General features: G+C 46.1%; 1 long non-coding RNA gene across 1 annotated transcript; it reads left to right on the forward strand.

Moving 5' to 3' along the window:
• The first annotated feature begins 1177 nt into the window (after positions 1-1177).
• Positions 1178-2222, forward strand: LOC123633216. The gene is made up of 3 exons (XR_006733560.1): positions 1178-1201; positions 1558-1636; positions 2110-2222. It is a non-coding gene; the product is annotated as an uncharacterized LOC123633216 (long non-coding RNA).
• Positions 2223-8795: the final 6573 nt, after the last annotated feature.

Genomic DNA, 8795 nt, shown 5'->3' on the forward strand with positions numbered 1-8795 from the left:
ACCGACTGGCCCAGAGTGTTGTTTTCTGACTAATGCACTCAACAATGTTTATTGAGCAATTACTACGTGCCAGACATTTTTTTCTAGGTGCTGAGGATACAGCAGTGAACAAAACAAAGACTCTGCCCTCAAGAAGCTTACTTTCTAGTAAAATGGTTTACATTTTAGTGCAGTTGTTGTAGGATCAAATGAGATATGGAAGCCACCCGAATGCGAGTGGTTATTTTGGGATCTGTAGTTCATTGATTTCTAGGGAGCACTGTTTTTCAATTTCCTCCCTTAGTTTCCCATCGCCGCTGTAACAAATTACCACAAACTTAGTGGTTTAAAGCAACACAGATGTCTTATCTTAAAGATCTGAAGGTCCGAAGTCTAAAATGCGTCTTGCTGGGCTGATAGCCAGGTAGTGCAGGGCTATGTTCTGGACGCCCTGGGGACAGTCTGTTTCCTGGCCTTCTCCAGCCTCCAGAGGCCACTTGCCTCCAGGGTTCTCGGCCCCTTCCCATCTTCAAAGCAGTGACCGGTCAAGACTTTCTCACATCACACCACTCTGACATTCTCTTTCCTCTCGCTTTTACTTATGTGGATTCTTGCGGTTACGTTGGGCTCCCTGGGATAATCCAAAAAAATCTCCCCATCTAGAGATCGGTCATGTCACCTCATCTGCCGAGTCCCTTTGCCAGGCACGGCAGCATAGTCACAGGCTCTGGGGGCCAGGCCAGGGCCCCCTGGGGTTGGGCTCGACTCTGTCTGCTCCTCCCCGTGAGCTTTACTGCGCACGGACCATGAAACAGAAGCGGATTTTCTCCTCTCCCGTTTCAGCTTTGTTCTCAGTGTCTAACTGAGCAGTGAAGTGCCTGAAACACAGGGATAACCGCAGTTAAATCAGTCTCTTTTTCCTGTGCCTGAGAGGTTTCAAAAGAATCCCAGAGAACTTCCTCTTTATTAGAGGGTTAAGTGTCAAAACCACAGGCCTCTCCTGGTGCTGCTGGGGACAAGAGCCCAGCAGGTTGTTTCTGGTTAGCACACTTGACTCACTGCTCTCAGGATATTCCAGGCAGTGTCTGGAAATCTTTAACTGTGAGTGCTCTGTTGCGCAAGATTTCCTACCTACAGCGTTCCTGGGGGGAGAAAAAAACAGGCACTTTAAAGAATATCCCTGACACATTTTACAGCAGAGAGAGAAAGGAAAAAGATTCAGGTGAATAAGATATGGAACTTGTTTCCTCCTGACAGAAAAGATTCTAAGCAATTCCTTAAAGTATTACACTTTCCCATCATGCTGCGTATTTAAGGCATGAGAAAAAACACTGCTGGGGATATTTAGTGACCCATTTAAAACTAAATTAATTGTCATTTCATCGTCAGGGTGTAGGCTATAGTTTTACAGATCTCTCCCCACAGCCCCTGTAGAAAAGCTGCTTTGAGAAAGAAACAAAGGGTTGTGTTCAAGTCCTCTTTTTCCCTTTAAGCAAATGACTAGGGTTTCCTGATTCCAGGTAAGAAATTGCCAACTTGGTAACAGCACGTGAGAAATTAACCCTTTCCCATGCACAGTTGTGTGAGATGCCGGCGAAGTCTGCACCTGAGGCTCCTCCTCGGCTTGGAACAGCTGCACGTGGATGGGGCAGCCCAGGTCGGTTTGGACCTCGGGTCTCTGATTGACGGGGCTTAAGAACTGGCAGTGGGGATAAACGTATGGGGGAGAGTGGGCTTGCGAGGGAAGTCGGGTGCTAGAATGTCCAAGAAGACCAGGCCATCTGGGAGGAAAGTGGTGCAGTCTGCTCTCCTGTGTTGCCTGGACTGCGGCAGGGAGAGGATACTGACAAGGCAAGGGTATGTCGAGAAATGTCAGGAGAATGAACTTTTCTGGCCATGTCTTTAATGTTTGCCATTTCCCACGTTAGTGGGTTGTCTGATCAGATTTGATTCTTCAGTGACAAGGATTCTCCATTTTCCCTGGGCTCCCGAGAGAGCCCCTGGGAGAAGCAGTAAAACTGACTTCAGGCAGGACGGGTCTCATTTTTGAAGGACAAAGGCACAAGAGGTACCCAACGGGCAATATCCACTTTCTTGGACTTACATGGCATTTCTTTCTTTCTTTCTCAGCCATATTCAGAACCCTGCTGTCCGCTTTCGTTCAGTCCTTGTAATCAGCATCATCTCATCCGCCTGCGCCTTTCAGCCCCCGGCAACATGATGCCTGCAGCCTGGTTCCCTCGCCTGCCTTCTCCGCCACCGCAGTTGCAGGTCTCAAGGGCACCCGCGGAACAGAGGCTGCTTCTGCCAGACACTGAGAGTCTCCTTTCCCACACTCCAAGCAGTAAAATAGGTAAAAGGGAGGTGAGGGAGGGTCTCTTTTTCCCCTTTCAGAATCCTGGCATCAAAACCCTGCTAGGATTTACACGCCGCACTTTATTGTGCATTGCGGTCTCTAGCCACCGTCTCTTCTATTAAAGGCAGAATTGATTCACTAGGTAATAAATGGGAGAATCCTCCCCAGGCTTTCCAGCAAAATTACTTATGCTATTAGTAGCATTAAGCAGGCTTTTACAACTGCAAATAAGCTACCCTGATGTTCTATCTGCCAGGATGTGTGGAAGCCAGGGCTACTTTCTATGACCGAGAGTAGGTGGCAGGGACAGAGGAGAATGTGTCTCGAGTCCTACGCTTAGATTCATTCACATTAGGAATTGCCCTTTAATTCTTTCACAAGAAAGCCACAGCTCATTAAAACTAACTAGACTCAGAGAGTATACAATAACCACACTTTAAAACTCTGACTTTGCCTTAGGGCTTAGCAACCTGCCTAGTCAAATTGCCCAGGTGTTGCTCTTACAGCAAAGCTGCCTCTGTAAATAAATCACCAGGTAGCCCTGTCCAAACCTGAGAAGTGTGTGTCCCTGAGTACCTTCCTTTTAGCCACCTGCGGCTCGACAGGCAAGTGTGGGGTTGGCACCAACCTGAGCAGCCAGGTTGCAGGGCTGCTGAGCTGCTGAATGGAGGGGTTCAGTGGAATCCTTTATCTGAACTCCTTTAAACATTCATCTCAGGGCCTCAAAGTTGCATATTCTAGAAAGTGGCTGTGTGACAGCACTTTTTTCAATAGATGAGCTCAGAAAAATTTCAAGTGGAAACTTTTATTATTTTATTGCATCTTCTCCTTTAAAGAAATCACATAATGAATCCCTTTTCAACCCAAATAATCATCCCTTAATTTTATTTCTTCTAGAAATGCTGATTTTCATATGTTGGAAAACGGTTATTCCTCTGGAGTACAGAGCACATGGGTAAGTAAGCCATTTAGCAGCAACATAGTTCAAGTGTTGAGAGTTAATCATTTCTATCCTGACTCCCAGTAAATCTGTTTTGTGTGTCCCAGCTTGGAGAATGTTATGTAGGACACAGGCGAACATCTGAAGACAATATATCAGTTAGGCAGCCTGGGCCTCTCTGGGGTGTGGTATTTATGGATGTGGTGACTATTGAATGGGCTGGGAAGGACGTAGTGACCTCGCAGCCCTGACGGTGCCTCCTCCGAGATCATCCCAGGCACTCTTCTCCTCCCAGGACGAGGGGGTGGGGCAGAGCAGCAGAGGGCATGCTCTTCAGAGAGCAAAGGCAGCAGAACCCGGAAAGCTCAAGGAGCCAGATGGATCCACTAAAGTCCACACTTAATGTTCTTCCTTGTCCCAGTGATGAAAATGACATTGAACATTTAACAACTCACACAGTTAATGCAGTCCCAGTTGGAACCAGAGAAGCACTTAGAAAACAAGAATGGACATAACACTCTGAATCAAGCAGCACAGGGAAAAGGAAGTTCTTGTATTCAGAGGACACACAAGGTAAATGTCAGCTTGGCATGACCACTCCTCCCACCCAGTATGACGCCTTAGCACGGACAAATGCATTTCATTCTCATAGAGACCCTGGAGGGGGAGTGTTGTGGGTTGAATTTTATGTCCCCAAAAGATATGTTGAAGTCTTAACCTCAGTATTTGTGAATGTGAACTTATTTAGAAATAGGATCTTTGCAGATGCAGTCAAGTTAAGATGAGGTCATAATGGATTAGGATGGACCCTAATCCAGTTACTGGTATCTTATAAAATGGGGGAAATGTAGACACCCACAGGAAAGGGAATTCCAAGTGAAGACACAGATGCGCAAGGGGAAGATGGCAGACATTGAAGGTACATAGCTACAAGCCAAAGATTGCTGGCAAACACCGGAAACTAGAGAGAGGCATGGGACAGAGTCTCCGTCTGAGCATTCAAGAAAGGACCAGCCCTGCTGACACTTGGATTTTGGGCTTTTTGTGTCCAGAACTGTAAAAGAATACATTTCTGCTGTATTAAGACCCCCAGTTTTCAGTACTTTGTAAGGCATCTCTAGGAAACTAATATTGTGAGTATTCCATTTATAGGAGAAAAATACAGGTTTCAGAGGTGTTAAGGAACCTGCCTAAGATTATATAGCTGGTAAATGGTTCATGGAGACTTAAAATCCAGAGCTGTGACTTCAGATCCTAGGCTCTTCCCCCCCCATGACCTTGATTTCTGGGATGCAGGGAGAACCCGCATTGTTCTGTTCCACGTGTGGGTATACACCCCAGGGAACTGAAAGAAGGGTCTTGAAGAGATATTTGTACACCCATGTTCACAGAATTATTCACAGTAGTCAAGAGGTGGAATAGATCAATGGATAAACAAAATATGGTCTGTACACAAATGAAATATTATTCAGCCTTAAAAGGAACAAAATTCTGACACATGCTACAGCTTGAATGAACCTTTAGGACGTGAGGATACGTGAAATAAACTAGTCACAAAAAGGCATATACTGTAGGATCCCACTTGGGATATCTGGAGTAGGCAAATCCAAGATGGGAGTGTGAAATTGTTTAGTGAGTATAGAGTTTCAGTTTTGTAAGATGAAGAGTTCTGGAGATTGGTTTTACAATGATGCAAATGTACTTAACGCTACTGAACTATGTACTTCAAATGATTAAGATGGTAAATTTTTAAAATTGTGTTTTGCTACAAGGAGAGAGTGAGAGAAAGGGGGAAGAGAAGGGGGAGAGGGAGAGAGGGAGGGGGGAAGAGAGAAATAACGTGGATGGGGCTTTTGCTGATAACAGGATTTTGTTAGCTTGGCTCAGCTGTGAGAAGGTAGCCCGACAGAACAGTTTTGTTTCCTCAGTCAAAAAAATGTTGTTTCTGCCTGTCTGGGACTTGCATTCTGTGACAGCATTCAAAGAAGGGGGGTTGCCTACCTTACTCCAGTAGGGCCCAGAAGCCCACAGCTCTGCCAGGTGCCGGCTTTGCCCTTCATGCCAGCTCACGCTCTGCCACTGTTGGTGCAAACTGCTGTTAGAGGCAGCCTGGCTCAGGTGTTCAGCATCTGCTCCCGAGACTTACGGTGCTATGTACTTTTCTCAGAAGACTTGGGGAACACACCCTTTCTTTGTTAGTAAGTGAGCAATTTTAATTGCATTGCTTCTTGATTTTGCTAGCTTGTAGTGACGATGGAAGTCACGAGGGTCTCTCCCATGCACTGTCCCCTTCACTGCAAAGTCATGCTGCTGGTAGCAGAGCTCTGGCTGACAAGGGGCCTGCAGGGGGCGCTCTCTCCGCGCTCTGGATGGGTGGTGTGCACCTCTACGTTGGCACTGCTGCTAGTCTTTGTGTCACTGACACACACATTCACCATTTGATTCATTTGACATTTACAACTCGTGTTCTACTGAGAGTTTAAGGAGTGCAAAGGGGCATGACAGATCTGTAAACATCATCATGTTATGTGAGGAATGTGTTGGTGATTCTCCATCTGGCCCTCCGGATCCACTCTCCGCCCTTCTCTGCTGACCTCTAAGTGTGGCATGTCCTGTGCTCCCCTTGTCCTCTAGCTTCCAGCTGGTTTCCGTTCCTGGGAGGCCCTGGCAGGAGACAGGCAGGCAGGAGGAGAATCCACTCGTGACAGGCATTCTCTCTGCTGCCTCCCTGCTGGCCCCTACTAAGGTCAAGACTCCTGTGGGCTGTTGGGCGTGGTGGACTCTCCTGACTGTGGCTCCCCAGGGGATCCTGTATAGCTCCTTCCCCTTGCCCTTAGGCTTTAGGGTGGTAATAGCTGCCTGTTTTTGCTAGGCCCTGGGTTGCTTCCTTATCTTTTCTTGGCTTCTTTAATTCTTGCCCACACCTCTGTAAATAGTTCTATTATTAAACCTTTCAATCACTCCTTTGGGTACCATCTGATTTCTGTTGGGACTCTGACTGATTCAGTGAGTGCCAGGAGCAAAAAATATCACAGAGAACCAAGGGGTTGGGAAGGGACAGGTTACATCAAAAATATATCAAAAATCAAAAGTTGATTGATTTACTTAGGTTCACTGACTTGCTGACTGGAGTTTTTAACACAAAAGGCACAACAGCTCCAGTGACTTGGCTTCTTATTTTCAGTAGTCTGCAAATCTTTTAAGACATGCACCTTCTGGATATTCCAACCATTATTCCTGTCCACAGATGGGGTGCGAGTGTTTTGAGGTCCAACTATTGGGAAGAGCTATACACTGGTGACCCAATCCAAATGGATAATGGCAATAATAATAATAATAGTGATAGCTGATGTTTATTGTTTATCGTATATCAGGCATTGTGCTAAATCTTTTACTTATGTGTCATCCCGCTGAATCCTCACCCCAGCTCTATGAAGCAAATGCCCTATTTTACAAGTGAAGGAATGAAACTTAGGCTAAATATTTGCTCATGATTTTATAGCTAGAGGTTGAAGCCAGGCAATCTGACACCGGAGCCAGAGCTCTTAACCATTAATATTATTGCACAAGTATTTTTCCAAATGTGTCCGTAGTACCACTGGTGGAACAGGAGACCATTTGAGGATGATCTATGGGTGAAGAGTTTTATTTGATTAGTTATGTATTTAGGCTAACCTTCTATTTATGACAAGTGATATTGGCTCTCCATTTTCAATAGTGATGTAGTTTCCCTTTCAAGATAACCATGATTAAAAACAAGTCAATAAATTTAAAGAAAAATATTAAGGAACTGTATAGGCTGAGTATGGATATAGCCAAAATTATGACTGAAATTTGGGGAACACTGTACCCTCCATACTGGCCCTCAATGAGCAAGACTCTGCTAGAACTAGAAAAATTATTAATAAATATATCTGTTCTCAAATGTCTCTCCTGATCAACTCATCCATATTTAGCCCATTTCCAGATACTATTTATAATACAGTCAGTTTTGCTACAACTAGAGTTTCTGTGCCACCAACCAGCTCATGTAGAGTTGACAAATAAGAGAATCATGTCAACGTAACATGGGAGTTGTGTTGGTCCAGGTGTAACTTGTTTTAGGTAAGGGATGCTGTAAAAGTGGGCATAGAGTTAAAGTCACCAACAAGAAAGGAAAAGTCCTCAGCTTCCCTATTGCACAGACTGAGGCTCCTTCAAGTCTACTTAACAGTAGTGTCTGTACCCGGTGTTCCCTCCCAAAGATGTGCAACCCCCAGCCTTGCATTGGCAGCCCTCTTGCCCTTACCAAATAATCGCCACTGCATTTCTAGAAAATCAAATATAGTTTCTCCACAGGATAGAGCCAGAGCCCCAGACTCTAATGAGAGGTACCAAGACACCCAGTGAGGCAGTGGCAGGCTGTTTCATGTCTCCCAGCTGCCTACAAAACGTACCACACCAACACCACTACCACCAACACTGATACCACTTCCCCCTCCTTCTCCTGAAGCTTAAGTCTCTTCCAAGTTCCTCATCCAATTCCGATGAAAGCAGCAAATGATCAAGTTGCTTCATCCACATATTAGTGGCCAGGAGGGGGTTTAGCACGGGCACATCTTAGCTGTTGGTCTGAGCCATGACACACCCCAGTATTGACCTCTGAGCTTCCGGCTAGTCTGGTCCCCTCCTAGACTTGATTCTGACTGGGGATAAGGCGTATTGGGGTCTTTTGCCAATTTCAGCTCCTCAGTGTTTGTCTGACTCAAGATGAAGCCTTCCAGCACTGAGCACTTGCTCCTAGGCTGATCCTTGAGCCATAGCCCCTCAGAGCTGAGAGGCTGAATCTATAAATGGGCCAGACCGTAAAGATAGAACTTTGACTCACAATCTGCAGCAGGGGACCTGCTCGGGAAACCAACCCCTTATCTACAGTAAACAACCCGGAAGCCAACCTGCCGTAAGTCAGACTTGCAGTAAGGCAGGTTGCTGCCTCTAGTGGCAATCTAGGAAGCCAAACAATAACTTCTGTAACAGTCAGCCCCAGATGGCCAGGACTTGATTAATAACTGGCAGCTTCCCTAATTTTTGTCCCCACTTTTCACTTAGGACAGAGCAAGCTAAATAGGCACCCACCCCCAAACACTCCCATAGGATGCCCCACTTCGAGTTAGCCCACCTGCAGCTCCCCCCGTCCCCGATCAGGGCACACCTGAAGCCTCCCTTGTTTCCACTACAAAGCTTTCCCACTCCTCTGCCTGCATTGGAGTCTCTGCCAAAACTCAAGTGACGGTGGCTGATTCCCACAGAATAAATAGCCTTTGCCATTCTCATTTGGTTGGCCTTTGTTTGCACAGAGTCTAAAACCTGCTTATCTTCCTACCCCCATCTTAGCACCTTGCCTAGTGATGAGACTTCAGACTTCAGCTTCTCCCCACATGGACAAGATTTCTTCCTTCCTCTGCTGGGGAGAGTGTCAGCTGGAGCACTTTCCTGGGGAGGGGCAGGGCTTGGCCAGACTTCCGTCTTTTCCTGAGTGAG

This window comes from Lemur catta, chromosome 2, assembly GCF_020740605.2.
Source record: "Lemur catta isolate mLemCat1 chromosome 2, mLemCat1.pri, whole genome shotgun sequence".
In the NCBI taxonomy this organism is placed as follows: Eukaryota; Metazoa; Chordata; class Mammalia; order Primates; family Lemuridae; genus Lemur; species Lemur catta.